General features: G+C 38.6%; 1 protein-coding gene across 2 annotated transcripts in view; it reads right to left on the bottom strand.

The window, feature by feature from the left end:
• The window catches only part of GABRG3 (gamma-aminobutyric acid type A receptor subunit gamma3), a 331,802-nt gene that overhangs the window by 283,810 nt on the left and 24,449 nt on the right, over nucleotides 1–23,543 (bottom strand). The gene's annotated exons all lie outside the window — the stretch shown is intronic.

Here is a 23,543-nt window from a genome sequence, read left to right on the forward strand (position 1 = left end):
CTGAAGATATGATTTTTAAAATAAATCAACTGGAAGGAAAATTGAAACAGGTTTACAGTGAAAGTTAAGGAAAACCCATGTGTGACCCCTTAAAATAAACAGTTTTATTTCTCAAAAAAATAAATTTTTCAATACTTATAAAACCCTGCATTACTGGGTTTTGGCCCAGTAATTATTTAGTAAAAAGTCAGACTTATTACACCCAGGAATAAGTGAACTTTATACTGACCTTCACACATTAGCTAAGGAAATTACAAGCCCTAAAGTGACCAGACTTTTTCATTAAAAAGTAAAATTCTTTTAAGCTAACAACTTAATTATGCAGTACAGTCAGCAGGGGTAAAGCACCATAACAGATATGACATGCTACACTGATAAGAAAGGGGTGCAAAAGATGTTTAACTAAAGACAGAATGAAAATAAAAGTCTAAAAAGGAAAGTAAATATTGTAAATCAAAAGTAATTATTATTTCAAAGAACATTAATAGTAAAATTACTTCTACAGGCAGAAATCTTATATAATCTATCTAAATTGACAACTAAGTTTCATGAAAGCAATCATGATCATACCTTCTTGTATTTACATAAATTAAAAACATCAAACAGTAATTTGGCACTCATACTGTTTCTTCAATTTCTTATATTACATTATATTATATACTATATTTAAACCTACTGTAAAGTTGTCATTATGTTTTTCATTGTAGTTATAGGAAAACTTAACTTCACATATCAATAACAGTTCTAGCAAAACTTTTCACAATAGTATTTTGAAAATGTCTATTCCTACTAAGGCCCAATCCTGGGAATATACAGGACATCCTATATATCCTATATGGGAAGTTATTTTAACAGGAAAAACAAAAGAAAACATCCAAAATCCCCCAAACAATTATTTGCAAAAGGAAAAGGGAATTCAGACCATGCCTGTTCCACCTCTAACACAATTTCATTATAGAGCTATCCCACAGCCAACCAACAACGCTATTAAAACGTAATCTACCTTCCCTTAATAGGACAAAACAATCAGACAGTTATATCTCTCACTTCCGTAAAACGTCTGTTGTCAGAAACTCTGGATCTTATAGGTGCTGTTGTAAAGAGACACTGATGCCTGTCAGCTTATTTCCCCCTGAAAGGTAGTGAAATTTTGTTGTAGAGGTCCTGGAACAGCTGTTGGAACAAGTATCTTTCAACCATGCAACCCATTGCAAGTTTGAGGACTCAAAGATTTCACATATCAATCAAGTCTCTATTTTAACAATCAGTTATCACAGTAAACTGTTCTATGACAGCTCAGTTTGTTGCAGAAGGAAAAATCCTCCATATATCTTCTTTTACCTTTATTTCTTGCCTTCGCGTATGTTTTGACAGCTTCTCCTCCTCTGTTTCCAGTATATCCACCTCTTCCTCCATTCTCAGTTTATTCTTCAACTTCATCATCACGGCCATGCATTTCCCACATTACACTCCCAGTACAACATTCTGTCTTTCACGTTGTCTTGTTTTGTAGACAGCTGCAAATATTTGAGTTGTACCCCAAACTTTCACTCTGTTTTCTTACTATCCTTTAAATTTCAGCAACATTTCAGTTGCGTTTTAGGCCTCCATCCTCTCTTTTTTAGAGGAAGGAAAAACAAACAAACAAACAACAACAACAAAAAAAAAGCTTTGTGGAAACAAAAACCTTTCATCAGGTACAAGTACAATATCCCACATCTTTGGCATCCAAAAATTTAAGACAACCCTTCTTCAAACAAAGCATCCAAAATAAATTCCTTCATCCGCTGACTTCTTTCATTTTGGCTTCTCGGTTTAAGACATTTTCTTCCCTACTAACAGAAGTATCTTAGCACCAACACGGATTCCTGCTAACACAATGAGGATCAAAATGCCCAACTTATTTCAGATTAGGATATACAGGATCCCATTAGGACTGTATTTATTAGTATTAGATATTGGAAATACTGCTGATCAGATCAATTTAGGGAGAATAAAAGTTCTGCAGCCAATTGATCAATCTGTTTAACTGCCATAGTACACAATATCCTAATCTTTTGGCATGCATTGTATAAAAATACACATAGATGTTCTACTTTTCTACATAAAAGCATTTCTGCAACATTTCCATGATCTTCCAGACAGCAATATTCCAGGAAGCAGTAGTACGTAGATTACAGTGTCTTTGGGGTGGTCTTGTTGCCTGCATGGTACCAGGCACTAGATTCGACATCTGGATCCAATACAGGAAACAAGCTTGTTACAACTGCGCTCTGTTGTCTCTACTTACCTACAAGGAAAGGTAAGAAAAGGTACAGTAGAGAGAAGAGCAATTAATCAATTAAAATTGTGTAATGAGCCTGGAACACAATCAAAATGGTCCAAGTCCCTTCACAATGCTCTATACCCTACTCCACATCACAATTCAGTGTCATAAAATTTGAACTAAAGTGGACATTCCTTAGATTCCCTACAATCAGGTCAAGATTACAGTGAAAAGCTTTCAGAAATGAATACTCAGGCAATTGTAAAGAAAAGTAAAACTACCACAGCTTTTGCCAATCTACTTTGGCTGTTCCATGCTTTATGAAGTACGTCTCATTTTTTAGAATTCTTATGAAGAAACCCAATATTAGAAGATGCCTAATTCAGTTCCTAAAACCTTATGGCTCTACTTCCAAGCTAATCTGCAAACTTCAGAATCTGTTTAGATGACAGCTGGCTCAAAAAATTCATTTAAGAAAAATAAAAATATTTTAGTTTTTAGTATCTTGCAGCCTGTTATCTACTCACCATTTTCCTTTCTGATAATTTAAGGAAATTTCTCTTGTAGAGTTCATAGCAATATTTATTAGACTTGCAGATTTTTCTAAAACTAGCAAGAAGGAAGACCAATTCTTCCACATAAAGATGGATAAGGCAACTGTAAAAATAAGTTGCCTTAATAAAAGCAAAGCAATATTAAGCAAGAACAGACTCAAGCACTGGAAACCATGAAAAATGGAATACATTTGAGAGGAATCTACATAAATTACCTGAACGTACCTTTAAAATAACACCAGCAACTTTAAAAAGCTTCTCTTTCAGCTGGTTTCAAGAATTTTAGATAGTCTAGAAGCCTTTGTCAGCCTTTCATGCCGTTCTTGTACATTCAAAACTCACTTTGTTATGACCTACCCTGAAATTAATCTTTTTAAAATTCTTTCCATCATGGCATGGTAATGAGAGTCGGATCTCCATGAATTATCAAAGGTTACTTAACTCAAGATAATCAGGCACAGCACAAGAAAATATGAGACAAGTTTGCCAAATTCCAGCATTTTTATTTCTAATACACTATTCAACATTTTTCAGTAACAAAAAGTGGTAGTCTACTATGGCATTGGCTTGAATGTCACTGTTGACATTATAAAAATATATTCATATATTTTTTATATTTTTATATTTATTCAAATATATTCCCTAGCTTGTTGCTAAGATCTTTAGAAAGGTATTAATATTTAGCAGTTAAACCCCAAGGACTTTCTCAGTTAGGCCCTCTTGTCACAACCTTTCTGAGACTGAGGTACTTTTTTTTTAAAAAAAAAAAAAAAAAAAGAAAGAAAAAGGAAAAACTAATTCGACTGGAAACCCAGCTTATACAACAAGAATTGTGAACAGCATCTTACAAGTAACAGGATGAAGTGGCAAAACTCTAGACAGAAGCCAGCAAACTTTGATATATGCATATAGATAAATTAAAATGCTAGGAGTTGGTAGGAAAGACTCTAAGATGTTTATTTATTATTTATTTATTTATTAAACACTATTTTTACTATAAATTTATGAAATTAAACACATAGTATATGTGAACAAATTACTCCAAGAAGTTAAAGGAGGCATAAGAACACTAATATCACACACTGCTGTTTTTCTCATGAATTCAGAGAAGAGTTACGAAGCTGGAGAAGGGCCTGGAACACAAGTCCTGTGAGGAGCGGCTGAGGGAATTGCGGTTGTTTAGTTTTGAGAAGAGAAGGCTCAGGGGAGACTTCATTGCTCTCTACAACTACCTGAAAGGAAGGTGTGGGGAGCTGGGGGTCAGCCTCTTCTCACAGATAACTAGGGATAGGACTAGAGGGAATGACCTCAAGTTGTGCCAGGGGAGGTTCAGGTTGGAAATGAGGAGACATTTCTTCTCAGAAAGAGCAGTCAGGCATTGGAACTGGTTGCCCAGGGAAGTGGTGGGGTCACCGCCCCTGGGGGTGTTCAAGGAAAGTTTGGACCTGGTGCTTAAGGACATGGTTTAGTGGGTGACATTGGTGGTAGGTGGACGGACAGTTGGACCAGATGATCTTGGAGGTCTTTTCCAACCTTAATGATTCTATGATGCTATGATAAGAGAAATAATAATGAACAGGAGTTATTTCATATTTTCTTAACTACATTATCATTAATGGTGAACACGTAAATGCCAAATGGATGATGGCTTATAAAGTGCGAATAAATGATTATCCAAAAGAGAAGGTAAAGTAAGAATAAACTCGAGTAACTTGCTAGATGGATAACAAGAATTCAGAACAGGTTGAGCATATCACTTCTTGCCCTTTGACTTCCTCTACTTGATTACAGTATTCATCTCCCAGTCTTTTCATAGAACAACTCACTTTCCTCCAAAGAGGTCTCAAACATTTCCAGAATAGGTTTGACTCCACAAAAATAGGTACACTTCCACCTTTTTGGAAGCCACTACCAATCTTTGAAAAGAAGTTTAACCATGCAAAAAGGAAACACAGGTTCTGTTCATTTTTTATTTTTCATCCTACCACATAATTACTTTGCACTGTTCTGTTGAATTGAAGAGAGTAATCACATGGTCATTTCTGCAAATAAATGTTTCATGAAATCTCTCATCATCTATCTCTCTAGCTTTTAGCTAAAGCAAGCCTTTACAAATAAGAATAACTGTAACAGTAAGAAATGATCTGTTCGCTATCGGTAAAATATAGTTTAATTTTACAGTTTAATTTTTTTAATTTTACAGTTTACAGGACGCTTTTTTTTTCAGCTCCTTTGCACAACATAAACATATTGCCATGTTGAAGCCCCCTTGATCTGGAAACACCCCTCCACCCTCACAATGGGGCAAAGCTACGGTCGGTCTTCCTGAGATCCCTTCCCATCCGTGTACCCCACATTCTTCCCTTGAAGGTCAAAACACACTGGGGACAATGCAGGTTGAGGTCTCCTCCCAGCCTGAAGCCACAACACAATCAAGGTGTGCAACTGCAACTGGAAAGCACTTGGGGAATTTAGTTTAGATTTTTTAAGATACTTAGTATTTCTGAGCAACCAGTAAGAGGAGAAAAATGAGAAGACAGACTGTCACATACCTACAACCTTCAAAGTAGGTAATGGTAATTGACAAGGAAAGCTTGTGTCTTTTTACTAGATCTCCCCAGTTTGATTTGGGAAGAGTGGTCTTGAGGAAGCCTGCTGTCATGAATTTTCTTTCTATGACCTAGCATACACATCTCTAGAACATGAGCAATAAGGTTATAAACTCATGGAGGATTGCTGTAAACCTTAATTAAGATATGTATAGAGATGCACCTTTTTTTTTTTTTAAATCAAAAGTAGAAAAAAATGCGGAAATAAATAGCTACACAGTCTTGCCTGTGAATCTCTTCTGAGTTGCCAAAGCAGACACTTCACAATACTTTTAATGAGTTTGTCAAGGAGTTGTATCTTGCCCTAGTTTGCTGGTATCAAACACACCTTCAGGACACTTTGCTGACACTCTTTTATGATGATCACGAAGTCATGGTTATCAGGAATGAAGTACTGGATTGCCTAATTAGACCAAACACATGCAAGTACATTTTCAGTTTGCTCAACTGTAATAACACTTTATGAGAGCTGGAATAACTCTGTGATTAATATGGCTAATCTATTAATAAAAACTAAACCCCAGGAAACAAAAAACAATTCCTTTTTAAAGGAAGCAAAAAAAAATGATTGCTAAAGGAAAGAGCAGCTCTCTATGTTTAAACATCAGCAGTGTTATTAAGCCACCAACAACTATTGCCAGCTTTAATCCCATGGAAACAAATTGATGATATCTGCATTGCCATATATTTCTGTTGATAAACTGTCAGACCCTGAGAGATAGCCTGCTGTAGCTGGACTCCTACATACTTGGACTAAGTTCTGCAGATACCAGGATTTCGTAGCTTCAAACAGTTGCCTTGGACACAAAGTGACCCAGAGTTTTAAAAATAGAGCAGTTTCTACATGTGGATTAGATAGTCAGCATTCTTTGAGTCAGCCAAATGAAGATAAATCATAGCTCGGAAGGGCTGGGAAGAAGCTTCCTAGCCGTTCTGTCTGATTGCTAAATTAAATCAACTGGGGTTGAGAGAATATTGCAATTATGGGTAGCTACACCATTATTTCCCCAATGGGAAAGGGTTCTTTCATCCATAGATTAGTTCAGCCAATAAAGGTATTGCACAGTTAACATTTCACTTTTGCTACAGTCAACTTATCAAGCAAGATCGGTTACTGCATTAGGAAGCCATTGAAAAGAAAACTCTGAATAATCTCTCATGAGAGAGATTTTGACAGTCTGATGTGTAGCCCTTTCCCAATCCTCCTTCCCACCCTCAAATTAACTTTTCAAGGGTATCAGTTATAACATATATCCTTCCATGACAGCGATCAGCCACTGTCCTAAATAACAAGAAAGTAAGAGGTACCCATCCATTTTCTTGCCCCTCTATATGGAGCCCCCCCGAAAACAATCATGAGACCACATATCTGTTCTTAATACCTTGGTCAGTCTTACCCTGTAATAACTAACCACATGTTGCTACATTAAAACTGTGCCACAAAATTCAACACATATTTGCCTGACACAAGCATAGTCATTTGTCGTATTAAGAACGCGTCCTTGATCTAGTGTGCACTTCCTAGAGAACATCAGTCTTGCTTAGATCAAAGGAATAGTTGAATCCTGATTAAAAGCATACAAAAACACTAAAAGGGAAAAATAGAACTCAGAGAGGTACCATGAGATACAAATGTCATGCGAACAAGTCTCCCATAGTGTGCTGACAGATGAGTTGGTGAGAGGGTGATTCAATAACAGGCTATGAAGTGGACAGAAGAGTGGCTGGACCACTGTGCTCATGTGGGTGTCAGCAGTGGTACAACGGGATCGATATAGTTCAATCCACTATTATTTCAGGTCTCTATGAATGACATGAGTGACGGGACATGCTGCACTCTCAGATAGTGTGGATCAAAGTGGGGGAAGCGATGAACATGCAGGAGGACTGTGTTACTATTCAGAAATAATTCAATAGGCTGGAGAAGTGGGCTGACAGAAGCTTCAACACAGACAAATGGAAACTTTTGCATCTGGGATGAAATAACTCCATGGAATACGACAGGCTGGGTGCTGACAGGCTAGAAAACAGCTTCACAGGAAAGGGCTTGAGGCCTCAGGTGGACACGTTAACCATGAATCAGCAATATACTGTTGCAGAGATAAAAACCAACCACCCATGGAGCATAGCCAATGGGCTGAAGGATGTGATTATTTTGCTCTGTTCAGCACTCATGAAACTGCATGTGGAGCACTGTGCCAGTTTGGAGCTCCTCAGTACAAGATATTGATATGTTGGAGCAAGTCCAGCAAGGGACCATCAAGATCATCAGGAAACTGGAAAACATGACATAAATAAAGATAAAGAGAAGAGGATATGTTCAGCTTAATGAAAGGGATGAGGAGAATTCATCACCTACCTAGTGGGATTGTATAAAGAAGACTGACGCATACTCTTCTCAGAGGCACACAGAGACAGGATGAGAGGCAATGGACACAGATAGATTTCCAGTTATACATACATTAAAAAAATAAAAAATAAAAAATAAAAACACATGGCAGTAGTCAAACATACTGCAACAGACTGTCCAGAGAAGCTGTGGAATCTCCATCCTTGCAGAAACACAAATCTGCACTAGCTGAGGCCCCAAGCAACCTGACCAAACTAGACCTGCTCTGAGTGGGGGTTAGACTAGATGACTGGATTTACAGATGATCAGATATCTACATTTGTCCCAGCCAGCCTAAATTATTCCATGATTCTAAAAGCATGAATGCAGAATGACTTTTTTCTACATTTTTCAGATCGGTAGCAACATATGCATATTTTTGCTGGTGAATTAAAAAGCAACCAGCAATGTGTTTAATAACAAGTATTTAAACTTAACCACCTTTTCTCACCCAAGGCGAGCCCATGTTTAGTTGATTCACACATTCCTACTCAAAGCAGGATTGAAAGCACAGAACTGCAGTCATGCTGAAGACCAAAAACTTAAATCACGGAATCATTTAGTGTACATTAAGTCCATTACAAAAGAGACAGAGTGGTGTGTAAGAAACAAGATACTGATTCAGACCCTGAAACTGAAAAAACATGTATGATAGACTGGAACAACACCCAGGTGTCCACCCCTGCTGACACAGGTCTGATCCTTCTCCTTCTAACTACAGAGAAACTGAGTTTCAGAATTCTCTCTGTTCAGATCCAAAGGAATCATCAGGCTAATACATTCTGCTTTAACTATGACTTTTTTTTAACTTCTTTATATTTGGTCTATCACTTGAAAAGCCCAAGATTAAAAACTGAAAAAAAAACACTGCCTGTAGAAAGGACTGCTCCCTGCTCTTGCAATCACCATTTAAAGATTTCTATTTAAGAAGAAAAATTGAGCAGAGAAATATGAGAAACCTGAATTTCATCGCAGTTTTTTTCAGCTGGCTCACTGATTAGTCAAAATCATCCCCCCTTGATCCCTTTCACATGTCATTTTTGTAATTGCATGTATAATGAATGAGAGGCCTCTGCTGCTAATATTTTTTCCAAGACCACATAAGCATGTCTAAACTGATGAGAATCTTCAATCATACACCTTGGACAATGCTTTATTGCCGAAATTCCTTGGGGGCTGCATTTTCATTTTGAATGCTTCAGTATTTTCTTAGTTCATCCTGATCCATCCTGATTTCCTCTCCATTTGCGCATTGAAAAATTTCAATACTTTCTAAAAGCATATAAACTTTGGACTGATTAACTTTTGTGAACTTTGGAAAGTTTTAAGATTCATCCATCAGTGATTATAATGTACTTCACACACACGCAAACACCATTACATAGCATACATTGACATTTGCAATCTTAAAATGTTACAACTGTAAGAGTTGACATTTATTCAAGTATTCCTCATATTTTTAATTTCAAAACAGACTGTATATTAGGCAAATAGTAGGCATTTAATATTAATCACATTTATTAGACAGCAATTATACAAAGGGTAAAATCCACTACAGTCCTGCTGTACACACCCTTATAAATATTCCATGTCCTAAAGAATTGGTAGTCGTGACAGAACAAGGGCAGAAAGAAGGCAAACAATCTTGCACAGTTACGGAAAAGTAGCCAACTGGGTAGCAGTTGTGCTGGAAGGGAGAAATCAATGTTATGAAGATGTGGAATGGGATAAGTAAGGGCAGGATAAGCTACACAAATAGCCAAGAAAAGACAGAAATGGGAGTTTTCAAGAGAAATGAGAGTAAGAAATTAAACAAGAACTGGTCTGAAGGTGAATTAAATTGACTAGGGAGAAAAAAATCAGGTGAACAGAGATCAGATCCCTTCATTTGTAATATGTCCTCAGCAATGGATTTCAGTAGCTTTTCCATTCACTTGCTACACATTATTCTCATTATATATTTCTCTTACTTTAAATATAACCATATTTGGTTACTAATTATTGAGAATTTTTTCTTCCCTTTTACTAATTCAGCTTTGGTTGCTGCCATTAGTGCTCCCGCTCAGGCACAGAGTTATTCCTTGCCCATAGCAGAGTTTTTTTGTTCCTTTCAGACAAAGAAATCTCAGCCAGGGATTCTATTCCCAGTGAAGCAAGCACTGCAAAAAGCACAGACATTGTCAACACAGTGTTCACTAACAAAGACCTAGCCAATCAATATACAGCCATAACAAACAAACATAGGATTCTGTGGTCTACAAAGCAAGTGTCAGGACAGCTACTGTGAATTATATATTAAAGTAAGTGCAGCTTCATAGTCTTTATAAGAGCATGGTACAGAAAGGTCCCTCTGGTCACAAAGCCAACTGAGACTATCACAGCATTCAAGACACACAAATATCCCCCTGACTTGAAGACCCATTTAGCAATCCACCTCTTTTCTTTATAGCACATCTTTTATTCCCTCCATCATGAAACATTACCTGTATTACATGCAGGACAACATCCAATACTTTTTCTATTCACTACTTCTCTGAGTCAGCAGTGACATCTCCCTGTCTGAAGCATTTAAAAAGCCTGTACTGTGTCTAACGTACCTGACATAAGAATAGCCCCAATGTTCCCACTTTGCTGCAGAAAAGGCCTGACAAAATTTTATGGCCACAGTCTGTACAGGGAATAACTGACAGCACTAAATTGCCCATTACAACACTAGAGGTGGAAGACTGCAGGTACAAAGTGATTCTGTCATTTTCTTCCAGCATCCACAGGCAAATCAACAAATCCTCTCAGCAGGACTTTTGGAGTCTGTTAAGCTTAACAGAATTATAGCATAATAGGAGTAGAAAGGACCACATTGCCATGCACTTGATCCATTAAAGTATGGAATTGAGCCACTGACCTGCACAGTTGAATCACATTAGAAAAAGTCAAACACACTCAAGATTCAAAACCACCTGAGAACTCCAAAAAACATTTCAACTTGTTATATCATGAGGAAAAGGGGAGGTATTCGTGAGCAATCAGATCCCTCTTCCTGCTTTGAGCAGTTAACCTGTTCAGCCAGCTTAGCATGACATACAAAAATATGATAACCTGATATAATGGCATGTTTTTGTTGGGGGGCAAGACAGGAATGGTCTCATCATAGAAATTTATTCTCTTTTTGTGTGCTCCCTGAGTAAGAACCAAATCTAAAAACATTTCTTCTCACTTTTAATTTGGGTTCCTTATTAAAGGAGTAGGTTGACCCATCACATGAAGTTTGCTGTTGGCAGATTTGGTCTGTGGGCAGGCATTTAGTAAAAGAAATCACTGTTTTTGAAACTTAGGACAGTTGTGCTAATTCAGTTCTCACATCTAAACAGTTTTCTCGGATTAAAATTTCTTTGCATTCATTATGCCTTTTTGTGTGTTTGGAGCCAAATGTGCCTACAAAGCCATTAGTAAAGACCAGCAAGGAAAGAAAAACAAATCAAAACAACAATAAAAAACACTCAAACTGTCATCAGTGCAGAGGGGGAAATAGACAATTGTTTACATGTAACAGCTCAAAATGTAATGACTAACACTAGAGTGAAACAAGACAACAAGACATGGAGAAAAAGAAAAAGGAAAAAAAAAAAAAAAAAGAAAGAAAAGAGAGAACCATAAGCCAAGGAGACTGCAACTTTACCACACAGTTGTCCTCTAAAGAAAACAAACCTCCAAACCTCAAAACATCAACATCATCATATTTATTTCAAAGGCTTTCTAAAAATACACACATTTTTTGAGAGAAAAAAGAAATGGGTTGAGAAATATTCAGATGGAGTAAAAAATAAAACTGATCTGCTGAGAATCTTTTGAACAAGCAGAAAAGCAGCACACTGTATTTCATATTGCCCTTAAGCTACAGGTTGAGTAAGTCTGTCAGGTTTTGTTATCCCAAGATAAACATAGAGCTAAACAACCTCTCTTCGATGTAAAAGTTTGTTTGTTCCACTCATGTTTCTTCTTCCTACACAAACAAGCACTATTGACAGTATTATAATAAATAACCCATTAATTAAAATCTTCTATGCAAGATTCCTTCTATTGAAAACAGCTGAAGATTGCATCTGTATGGATGTTTAACAGAGTTTGACCATTTACAAGAATTTCATTAAAAATTGCAGGCTGATTTCATAAGGCACTGGATTAAATCAGCAAGTGAGCAGGGAATAAACTTACTTACCAAAAATCTCTAAAGCCTTGCCTCCAACGATCATAATCTCTTAACATGATATAGAATTTGCCATATGCCTTCAAGCAACATACATTGAGCTTCAACCTAAACCTATCTTCTCTACTAAATGAGCGTTCCTTGACTAACTATATCAGAATATTGAGAAGGAAAGCAAGCAGAAAGATTCCTGCTAAATCTTTGGGTCCCGCCAGCCCCAGCAACAGCATGTCATAAATTATATGGAAATAGATTATGGGGAATTATTTGGAGTATATCAGTCTCTCCCTTCAAAGTATGGGTTGGGGCACAAAATATTTGTGGAGATGACTGTGAAGTAGAAAAAAAAGGTAACTTAAAACTCACTAATTACCCATTTACAGTAGCATTCAGCTAAGAGGTGTAAACTCTGGTGTTCAGATTTCATCTCTTCCACTAAGGACAAGACAGCTGATCTGCACTCTCCCACCTGTCAGATGAAAGGACTCTAATTACTTCTTCACTCACTGCATTTCTACATAAAGTTCAAGAAATCCTCCTAATTCCTGAGTAGAAAACTGTTCTTTTAAAGACTATGAGAAACTCACAGGTTTCAGATAAAAAATGCTAGAGTTTATTTAAAAAACAATAAAAGCAGTCTGCTCATTCTCAGCAACCTCAGTTCTGCAATTCTCATCATTCAAGCTCTCAATGCTCAGCTGCCCTTCTGCCAAAGAGCAGGCTGCCACAGTTCTTGCAGGCTAATCGCCTGTTGAACACAGCAGTGTCTGGGTGAGTTTCAGGCAACGTTGTTTAGTTTTTTGTTTGTTAAAAATCAGTACTGGCACAGATGTAGTCAAACATGCAGGCAACGCATCCCTCAGAAAAATTTTGTCTGGTCATGTGTATGTGGCTTCTGCTTTAAAAACAACAGCTGAATTGCCACCAGAAAGTGAGATCCCCAGCTACTTCCAACACCTCCTACACAGATACATGAAAGGTATGTGGTAAACTAAGATTAATTCAAGCACTTCACCAAAGATGGAGCTATACCTACACCTAACACAGTACCAGTGAACATGCCTTTTAAGTCTCAAAGCTACTGGCCATCCCAGAAATTCGTGAGTGAACTATTAAAGAAATTAGCACTTCCTTTAAAGAGTGACAGAATTTTAACGCTTACTTAAACCATGACTAATTGCAGAACTTATACCTTGCAGCTGTAGACAGAGGAAGATGGTAGAATGAGAACAAGACAGAGTGGTTTTCAGTCGTAGATGGAAGCAACACCAAGTGGTGTCCTGGTTTCAGTTAGGACAGAGTTAATTTTCCTCCTAGTAGCTGGCAGGGTGCTATGTTTTGGATTAGGATGAGAAGAGCGCTGATAACATGCTGATGTTTTAATTGTTGCAGAGCAGTGCTTACACCAAGCCAAGGACTTTTCAGCTTCTCGCTCTGTCCTGCTAGCGAGCAGGCTAGGGATGCAGCAGGAGCTGGGAGGGGACAGACCCAGGACAGCTGACCCAAACTGGCCAAAGGGGTATTCCATACCATCTGATGTCATGCTGAACAATATATAGGGGTGGCTAGCTGGGGGGGGGGGGGGGGGGGCGGGGCAGGGCCGGCTGCTCGGGGATAGGCTGGGTATCGGTCAACGGGTGGTGGGCAATTGCATTGTGCATCACTTATTTCGTACACATTATTGTTATTAATACTATTATTATTATTATTATTATTTTCCTGTCTTAATAAACTGTCTTTATCTCAACTCACAGGCTTCACTTTCCCATTTCTTTCCCCCCATCCCAGAGAGGGAGGGGGAAGGGTGAGCGAACAGCTGTGTGGTGTTTAGCTGCCAGCCGGGCTAAACCACAACAAGTGGAAATTCCTATTTTCTAGTGTTCTTAGAAGAGCCCATGAAGTTTGTAGCTACCGCCAATTTACAGTAAGACATGCGCTTAAGGATATAGTAGAGAAAAATATACAAAAATATAAGATTTTATGAACAAGAATATATATTTTATGTAGAAGAATATATATAAGAATGCCATGAAGGTCCTTTCCATCTATCTTGTTTCAATATGTGCCAGGTAGGCTAACATACTCATCTTCCAATGTTTGCTCAGAAAAGGAGCTCAGAGAAGTCTCTTTATATTCTCAATCCCAGAGGCAGAGAATAAATAAAAAATTCACTGACTTTTTGATGTTCTACACAGAGCTCTTGGTTTTCCTGAGCATTTTCTATTAGGCAATATGTAGAGCCACAGGACTTACCTTACATTCAATATGCATCAGCTCAGTATCTATTACACTGCTGTGTATCAGACCACAAAGTGTCCAATTACATTCTTAAAGTAAAGAACAATCAACTAGTTGTTGATAAGGAACAAATCAACTAATAGTCATTCTGAGAAGTTTGCTATAAAAGTCTTTTCCCATGTCTTACCAAATTTTCTTTGACAGAAGCAGAATCCAATTCTACTGAAGCAGCATCATGCTGCTTCAACCTCAAGACACTCATGTTGTCTCCTTACAAACACCTGCTTGTACTGCAATAGGAATAAAGAGAAATCTTCTTTAATGAACAGAGTTCCTGACACGTTTGTGTATGCTGATGGAGGAACTGTTTTTGCAGAAATATGGTAGATCAAGAAATGCTTGACTGCATCGTCATGCCTGACTGCAAATGAATAAGAAATGTCAACCACAACTTTGATTTTTCAGTCAAAAAATAGTATTTAAATATAACTTTTGTGAATATTTTCCTAGTTGTTGATGTACAAAATAATCTACTACATGCCACCATAACATATGCAAGGTTCAAAATATTAGCTCCATTACAGTGAGCTCTGTTTGAGCTACAAGATCATCTTAGTTTTCAGTAACTATTAATCACTGCTTGCCATCCTCTTCAGGGACCAGGAGAGTTTGCCAGTTTCACAAAAATTTGATGTCAGGATAAGAACGGTAAGGAATTTGGGGCAAAACCTGTACTGTTCACTCAGATTAAACATACCCAGGCCTAAGCCTAAATCATATAGTTCTCCTTCCAGTTATACACTGACCCTGCTCATGTATGCCAACATCAGAGTGATTCAGGTAGCTGTCAGATAAGGAGAAATATATGGACACTAGTCAATAGCTGGAAGCCATTTCCACTGGCAATATGAATAGAACAAACAAGATAGTTATATCCAAACTTGTTCGGAGCTACCAAAAGAAATATAAGCATGGCCTTCAAAACCCGCTTAGATTTTAGAGAAGCCTGAAGGCTCTACTAATAGGTTTTCCTATGCATTCTCTCTAGCATATCCCCTTTTCTTTCCTTCCTGCTCTTTCTTTTAATCTCCAATCTTGATTTCTCCACACCCCAACTCAGCCAGTCTCCTGTCCTACCTTTTACTCTCTTCAAAACAGCCATATCTCAGTCAGTTCTTCCCACACTTATTTCATGCCTTCCAGCACCTGATACTACCCCAAGCCCCACATCCACTGCAGTCAGGCAATTCCCTCCTCCATGTTGCTGCAGTGCCGCAAGATCCCTAGGAGCATAGAAGACCTTTCTTTCAGACCAGCTGCAGCAACTCAAATGCAAACTCTCCAGGAAATATGGCCCACACTCAGAATGAAACGTATGCAACATGGGTGGTATCAAGGGATTTAAGCTGCTAAAATCATTATTCTCTGCAGAACATGTGCAAACAGACTTGCAGGAAGGTTTTCACAGTGACAACAGAAGGCATCCCTGACATAGAGAAAATGCACTGTTCTCTCTCACCCTCCTCCCCAAAGCCTTAAAATTTTATGTCCTTTCTAACTACCCGCAGGCAGTAAAGTTCAGGGAGAAGCAGAGGGCCGCTCAATTTTGAATGTGAAAAACACAAATGCCTCTTCCTAGTTTTGCTTCAGAAAGAGCCAAACAATTCTATCTGAACCACTTGTGGCAAATAAAAGCTTGCTGATGTTTATCTGCTGTCAAAGATATACATCCCCAGATCTTCATAATACTCAACTGAAAACTGGTATTTATAAAGAAAAATATCACATAGATCTTCAATTAGTTTCTAGCATCATCCCAACTATTTACACCCTTATTTTACAATTTTTCTTGTAATTTTATAATCCAAGATAGTTCCACTGAAACGCATTACTAGCTAAGGCTAACATTACCTACAGTTTTCTAAGTAAAACTGACCTAGTCCTGCATCAGATCCTGGAAAATACATAATTAAAACAACCAAAGATTTAACTCATGGAAGGGCTTCAAATTCTTAATGAAAATGGAAGCTAGTTTTGCAAGTTCAATTAGATACAAAAATAATGGAAAAACACTTTCAAATCCAGTTCCTGAACTTGGCTTCCATGTGATACTCAGCATAAATCACACCACTTTAGAGGTTGACACATTTTTCACAAGTTCCCTCCCTGTTATTTAATGTAGTTTTTGATTAATCAATTGTTTATCATTTTATTCAAAAATTTATACAAAGACCCTTGGTAATCTAGACCTATAGAGAGGTTTGAAATTTCAGAGATGCTAATCTGTGCTATCAGAACCTTTGTGTATGTACAGTATAAGATATATTAGCAACAACAGAAAAAGCATTTCCATGTCCATGAGACCTAGGGAAGTGGGGAGCTTTTTCTGTCTGAGAAGTAAATTGCCATTTATATTTTTCCTACTAAATAAGTTTCATAAAATCACATAATACCCTAAGTTGGAAGGGACCCACAAGGATCACTGAGTCCACCTTCTGACTCCATGAAAGGCAACCACTTCCTGGGGAGCCTGTCCCAGTGCCCGACCACGCTCTGGGTGCAGAACCTTTCCCTAACACCCAGCCTGACCCTCCCCTGTCCCAGCTCCGTGCTGTTCCCTTGGGTCCTGTCACTGTCCCCAGAGAGCAGAGCTCAGCACCTGCCCCTCCGCTCCCCTCATGAGGGAGCTGCAGGCCGCCATGAGGCCTCCCCTCAGCCTGCTCTGCTCTGGGCTGAACAAACCCAGACACCTCAGATGTTCCTCACACATCTTCCCCTCCAGACCCTTCATCATCTTTGTAACCCTCTCAGATACCCTTTCAAGTTTTTGATGAAATTTTACTGGCACAATGCTACCAAGTGTAACTGCCAGTAAAGGTACTTCTATGAAAGAGTTGTACCCAGTTGCTGATTGTCCCAGCACAGTGGGCTTCATTGGCAAAGCACATTTACTCCATACTCTAGCTGTTGGCTTTTCTGGTGAGGTACTTTGAAAGGAGTCCCAGTCCTAAACATTGCTATATCAGCAAAAGTTTCATGCGTAAATCTGGGCTAATCTGAAGAACATTCACAAACTGGCTAGTCAGTGCATCACCTGCCATTGTTCCCAGTAGCTAAATACCAGTTTAGACAGACATTTTGGAAACCCAAAAGAAACTCTTAAATCATTCCTTTAATCAACCTCTCTTTGCAGTGTATAAATCTAGCTATGCCACAACCTGTCAATCCTTTGTGCACTAGTCCAGTTAGGCAGCTTCCAAAATACAGGTCTTAACGTTTATTTTTTAAGGAGTTCTCCTAGCCTTCTTACATTTGTTTTCACTTTCTTTATACCCCTTTTACAGAACCATCCAGATGGCAAAGAAATGCTCAGACATATTTACATAAATACAGTTTCAGACACTAGAGAACGCATTGCAGGGAAAATAATGAAGATAAACTTAGCAACTTTCAGGTGAGTGCAATCAGACAATCTTGCAGTCTTTTTCTTTTTTTTAATACACTCTACAAAAGATTTTAGTATTATGCGGGGAAAAAAAAAAGAAGAAAAAAAGAAAAAAAAAAGAAAGAAAGAAAAAACACTAACCTGATACCTAACCATTTAATTTGGAAACAATGATGGACTAGAAGAGATGGGCACATTTCCATTTATGCTGATGCAGTCAGCTGTTTACATCAGGTGAGAACCTGGCCCCTCTGTGGAATTCAGTGCACAGCATTAGGCACCAGGTAGATCCTTCGCTGCTGTGTACATCATGCTTATTCAGCCCCATCCAGCAGAGTAGAAATTCCCCAATTTACTGGTGTTTCTCTTTGCCCTCACCACAACAGTGCGAATTAAAAGAAAAAATAGAAGGCAGTGAGGATCCGACACACTCAAAATAAACTTGGGTTTACTTTGGATCTTATTATTATGAGTCTCTCTGTGAGGAATATTTTAGGAGAACATGGCTCAAATTTATGCCTGGCGTAATTCCATTCACTTCCTGAGAGACTAATTTAGCTTTTTTATTGTTTATGCTGTTTCAAACATTACACATAGGTATCAGCATAAGTCAGGAACAGAGACAAAATCATTGACTGAATTTACCTAGATCCCTATGTATGCCCTAATTGAATCACAAGCAAAAATGATTGCATGAACTGAATTTTTCCAAAATTGTTAGTCTGATTTCAAACCAGCATCGAAACGAGAAGCAAGCCTACATTATTCCGACCAAACAATATAGCTTGATAGCTCATCTCAGTGTCTAATGAAGTAACGTTTGCATAATGCATGAAGGCCAATTTAGGAAAATTGAAACTGCTTTGCCTTAAAGATGGCCAGATGTTTAGTGAGCATATGATCAAGTGAAAATTTCACCCAGAGAAATAAAGACCAAGAATGGGGCAGGTAAGTAATACAGGAGGAAATTTTTCATTTCCATTTACAGTGGGGAAAACCAGCAGCTGGCTTGGTGATCTCGATTCTTCAATCACCAAAAGCAGTAAAATTAAGTAACTGACATTATTAGACAGAAAGTTGTTTTATTACAGTACAGTGATCTCTATAAATTGAAAGAATAAGGTCATACCTTTCTACAGTTCACACTTTTGATTGCCTTGTAATTCAACCTCAGTCTACAGACCTTCTAGGTAACAAAAATATCATACTGTGCCCATGCAGTAAATACACCTTGGGGAAATATCCACCTACAATTTAAAAGCACAGAACTATCAGAGTCTGATATATGGAGTGTGTGTAAGTGGATGGCAGTTATTTCTTCGTCTCAGTTGCCTGACACACCTTACCAAACATGAATTATCCCTTGAGCGCACTACCTACTCTTTCCAAAAATAATTCTGAAAGGCAAGGTCTGAAAACATGGGTAATTTATTCTTATTGGGTAGTCAATACAGCTGAAAAAAATAAATAAATAAATAACAATCACAAAATCCTGGGCACTCATGTCCTTTTTCTGGTCTGAGAGGGACTTTACAAACTCAGACCTACTGAGAAAAATATGTTCTGGGTTGAAATACGTTACATTAACCAACTGACAAAAAACATAAAGGTTAGTATTTACAACTAAGGTAGAAAAAGGTGCAACTGACAGGAGAGGTGACAAGTAGTTGCCACTTGTGGAGGTTAGCAGGAGCATAAGTTGTTATGAGACATAAAACCAATGTCTCAGAACCACTGTCAAGCCTATGCTCTTCCGTATTCGATAGAATTATGAATTTTGCTTCCAAGCTTCTTCTTTTGAAGATATTTAGTAATCTCTCTTGAGGATAAGGACCAGGAAGTCTGAAATCGCATGTCTGTCTTATAAAATGTTCTCAAAATAGTACCCATCCATTTTTGTCTTTCCCCCTCTGTTACAGTTCACTGTGACGCATCACATTTGTTCTGTTTCTCCCATACGGTCTTCACAAGAACTTTTGGCTTCACAGACGAATATTAATACAGAAGCAGATTACACAACAGCTTAATATTCACCACGTCTATGTCAAACTTGATGAAGTGTCTGCATGACCAAGTGTGACCTAACTCCTGAACTTTACATAAGTCTTCCTCGGGCTTATTAACCACAGTAGGCCTCAATGTGACTATTCCCTAATCTGGACAGGTCATTAATAACTGAGCACCTGGGGAGTGCCCACAGCCATGACCACGAACAAAGGGGTTACAGCCCTAGAGCAGGTGACCATTCAAGTCCCTTATGGGGAACTAAATTACATTGGAGGTCAAGAGCAATATGATAAGAATCCTAAGAATCCTAATATAATAAGAATCCTAAGTTTGACTACAAGCCAATCATTTTGTCTTATAAACACAGCAGCAAGAGAAAGCCTAATTTGAGAGCTAACAAGGAGAGCTCCTTGCTGAAGCAGCAGGCTGCATGGCAGTGATCTCCCCTTGGGCAGGGATGCCTCTCAAGGTTACTCCTTGAGGTCGAGAGATCCTTGCTGACTACGCTTGTTGGTGAGTAAAACTTTTATTTTTAATGATACCTGATTTACGTTAACATTTAGCAACTTGAATATGCAGTAGACTAATCACTGTGACTCTTGTCATCGTAATGAATTAATGATATCAGTCTCCTTACTATAATAAACGAAATCGCTGCTATATCATTAAAACCATGTAAGTGTTGGATATCTCCCGCAGCACCAAGAGCTTCTCCATTTTACCAAATTTACCTTCTTTATAACAGCCGACCTGATGTCCCTCCTTCAAATCTTGTCTTACTACACCTCAAATCAAAACAACCCTATTACTACAATATTGTTTTTATGAAACCAAAATTCCTATGGAAGAATACTTAACAGAAAGCACCAAGAATTCTACAGATTTCTTCCAAAATTGCTAATCCCATCTAAATTGAGTGTGCACTATGTATGCAAGGAAAACATCAATGGAACCAAGGTTGATATAAGTATTTAAGTACCATCAAAATTTATGATATCTAGACACTGCAAAAAAGAGGGACACCTTCCTACCTTTGTGAACATGGGCCTCAATTTCTCAAGTCACATGTATGAGAATTACAACAGATTACAGTAGCAAAGTATTTAACACCTTCTAGGTAAAGGCACATGACTAAGTTCCTTAAGGACATTTGAAAATCCCATTCTCCTTGCAAAATATGCCAAATGACTCAGAGATAGCAAGAAACAGTTTCCAAGTCTCCCAAGGAATATAATTTTCTAGATAAACTCACAGCACACACAGCTAGCCTTGTGGTAAGCACAGAAAGGGAGGTAGTAGTTTCTTCGGTTTAAGAATCTCACAGCTTCTTCAAGGAAGAAACCTATGAAAACATATAAAGAACCTGGCAATTGTCACAAGTTTTGACCACATAAAAGTCTCTTCTCCAGATCATAAAAGTAATAAGTGAAGACTACAGTGATTTGTAAGGAGAAAAGTGTATGATGTTAACAAAAGCATGGAGGTATTGAGATACAAATATATCCCCAGAAGTCTGTAGACTTTTGTAACTGCAGAAATCCTGCTTTTTTATTATTATTACTATTTGGTTCTTTGTAGTCACTCAGCAGAAATACCTTGTCTGTACCAGAAAAGGCATTTCTGTGAGTATTGAAGAGTCAAAGGACACTGTGTTCACTAAGAAAGCTTGGAAGGAAATGAAATATAATTCTCTGAACCTTATTTCTCAGCAATGAGACAATAAAGGAAATTATGTCCAATTAGATTGATGGGAAGTTCTCATGCAGAAAAAAATAAGAGTACGTGGGTTCTTCTGGGCTTTATTCATTGTAAGAATTATGGGAAAAGAATCAGAGTGGCTGAGGCTGTCAGGGCCCTCTGGAGGCCACCAGGCCCAAGCCCTGCTTCAGCAGGGCCACCCAGCGCAGGCTGCCCAGGCTCATCTCCAGGCGGCTTTTGAAGGCCTCCAAGGAGACCCCACAGCCCGTCTGGGCAGCCTATGCCAGGGCTCCGTCACCCGCACAGCACAGAAGTGCTGCCCGGTGCTCAGAGGGAGCCTCCTGTGGGCCAGTTTGTTGCCAGTTTGTTGCCCAGCAGGTTTTTCCCCTTTCCCTAAACCTGCTCTCCCAGAGGCCCACCCAGCATCGCTCCCTGGCTCGGCTCTGGCCAGCAGCAGGTCCCTTTTGGAGCCGGCTGGAGCTGGCTCTGATCTGACATGGGGCAGCTGCTGGGCTCTGCTCACAGAGGCCGCCCATGCAGCCCTCCGCTACCAAACCTTGCCTCATAAACCCAAGACAACACCTTTTAAGATAACACTAAGACCAAGCCATCTGTATTTAGTGTTCTGCTTGAACTCTGTAAGGCAGAGCAGCACAGAGAAGATCAGTCCATGACCAAAGATATGTGACAGAAACATCTGTAACTATAATTCATGCAATAAGAAAACTGAATATCTGCCAATGTAGTAAATTCTAGCAACAAGCATTTTACTACTACATATCACAACACATAAGCTTCATTACAGGAACGTGAACATCGTGCTAGTCCTTCCCGTTTCACTTCACATAAGGGCAGCCTAAGGCCTTTATCCAAGTGTTTATCAGCTGCTACTTATTTTAAATACACAAAATAGGGCACTAGAGGAGAATGCAAGCAGAAACTAACAAGGTGATATGTAAAATATATGTATAAATAAATAAATAAATATAATCAATGGTATTTTTTTTCCCTCCAGGTTCCTTATTTCCACTCTAAGTTTCACTTCTGAGACTATGTTAGCCTCTCACAAGCTTCATGGTAGTATGTGAGTAATAAATAGACTCAAGTTTCACTCTACTACTACTACAACCTCCCAGAAACATTTTCATAGCCAGCCACTGACTACCAGAGCTTGAATCAACGAGTCTGTATGTGAGATGAAGTTGATTTATCAGCAAAAATCCATGCAGCCTTGAAGTTTTCTGTACTTCATACCTTTTTCTCTAGAGTAACCCAAGCTCTGTGACAATATATGAACATGCTCAAGAAGTAAGAATAGTAACAACTGTAATCTAGCATACAATTAGTATTTTAGTCCTCCTAAATAAACAGGCTCACTCAAACTGAAATTTAAACTCGGAATTGAGTTTTCTCTTGGGTCACAGAGCAAAAAAGAGGCTTGTAAAATTTGCAGGGAAAAATAAAAACATCCTGAGGCATTCCATTATTTTAGAGACAATCTGCACTCACCAGCTAGAAAACTCACCCCTCAAAAAAAAAAAAAAAAAAAAAAAAATTCTCCCTAGACAAGTGCTTTACAAATAGATTCACTAAGACAGAGAGATATAGTTAGAAAATGTATATCTAAATTGGAGAGATACGGATTTGAAGGGTGGACCATTCAGTAGATAAAGAATTGGCTGGATGGCCGCAGCCAGAGAGTTGCGCTCAATGGCTCTGTGTCCAGGTGGAGGTCAGTGACGAGTGGTGTCCTTCAGGGGTCCATCTTGGTACAAGTGCTGGTTCATATCTTCATCAGTGACATAGACAATGGGATTGAGTGCACCCTCAGCGAGTTTGCAGATAACACCAAGCTGAGTGATGCAGTTGATACAACAGAAGGAAGAGATGCCATTCAAAGGGACCTGGACTACTTAGAGAAGTGGGTCCAAGGAAACCTAATGAGGTTCAACAAATACAGGTGCAAGGTGCTGCACCTGGGCCGGGGCAATCCCAGACGTGAGTACAGACTGGGAGAATTCATTGAGACCAGACTTGTGGAGAAAGGACTTGGGGGTTCTGGTGGACGAAAAGCTCAACATGAACCAGCAGTGTATGCTTGCAGCCCAGAAGACCAACTGCGTCCTGGGCTGC

Source organism: Cygnus olor, chromosome 1 (genome assembly GCF_009769625.2).
Source record: "Cygnus olor isolate bCygOlo1 chromosome 1, bCygOlo1.pri.v2, whole genome shotgun sequence".
Taxonomy (NCBI): Eukaryota; Metazoa; Chordata; class Aves; order Anseriformes; family Anatidae; genus Cygnus; species Cygnus olor.